At 29.0% G+C, this 1,007-nt stretch overlaps 1 non-coding gene across 1 annotated transcript; it reads left to right on the top strand.

Moving 5' to 3' along the window:
- The first annotated feature begins 567 nt into the window (after nucleotides 1-567).
- LOC123573713 (U6 spliceosomal RNA) lies at nucleotides 568-672 on the top strand. Its single transcript, XR_006698455.1, has one exon. It is a non-coding gene; the product is annotated as a U6 spliceosomal RNA (small nuclear RNA).
- The last annotated feature ends 335 nt before the right edge of the window (nucleotides 673-1,007 follow it).

The raw sequence follows: 1,007 nt of genomic DNA, 5'->3' as shown, positions 1-1,007 counted from the left end.
CATAACAAGAACAAAACAAAACTACAGGCCAGTATCTGGTTAACATTGACGCAAAATTCCTAAACAAAATACGAGCAAATTGAATTCAACAACATATTAAAATGATCATTCATCATGACCAAGTGGAATTCATCCCAAGAATGAAAGAATGATCTAATATATGCAAGTCAATCAATGAAGTCAAATCAATCAAATTGAGTCAAATCGATCAAAGAGTGCAAAGGTTAGTGGAGAGGGAGGGAAAAAGTGTGGATTGTTGATGGTACAAAAACATAGACAGAATGAGTAAGATCTAGTACTTGATAGCACAACAGGTTGACCACAGTCAAAAATAATTTATAATATGTTTTTAAATAACTGAAATAGCAGAAATGAAATGTTCTTGTAATGAAGAAATAATAAATGCTTGGGGTGTTGCATGTTATATACCTGTATGTTTTACCATCACATGTACCCCATAAATATATACACCTACTATGTACACATACAAATTAAAAATGAGAAATTAAATTTGAAAAATAGAATGGGCACCAAATTTCAGGTAGTATAAAAAGAAAATTAAATCAAGTGCTTGCTTCAGCAGCACATATATTAAATTTGGAAAGATACAGAGAAGATTAGCATAGCCCCTACACAAGAATGACATAAATTCATGAATTGTTCTGTATCTCTGGAATAAAAATCAAGTTGGATCCTAATCAAATTACTATAAATACATGGAAAAGAGAAAAATCTAAAAAGAAGTTAAAAGGAAAAAAAGCACATTTTATACTAGAAATGAAAGATGAATATGACCAAATAATTCTTTTTGGAAAGAACATAAGGCAAAGGACCAAAAAAAAATAATGTCTTTATGGTGCTGAGGAAGAGGTGTACACCTCTTCAATTTAAAATTATACAGCCAGAAAAAAAAAAATTTTTTTAGAAAATGAAGAGAAATAAATACCATTTTAAAACAAACACTTATAGATTCATTACCAAATAACTTACAATAAAATTAATACTTA

The sequence above is a fragment of the Macaca fascicularis genome, chromosome 5 (assembly GCF_037993035.2).
Source record: "Macaca fascicularis isolate 582-1 chromosome 5, T2T-MFA8v1.1".
In the NCBI taxonomy this organism is placed as follows: domain Eukaryota; kingdom Metazoa; phylum Chordata; class Mammalia; order Primates; family Cercopithecidae; genus Macaca; species Macaca fascicularis.
This window is presented reverse-complemented; position numbering and strand designations above follow the sequence as displayed.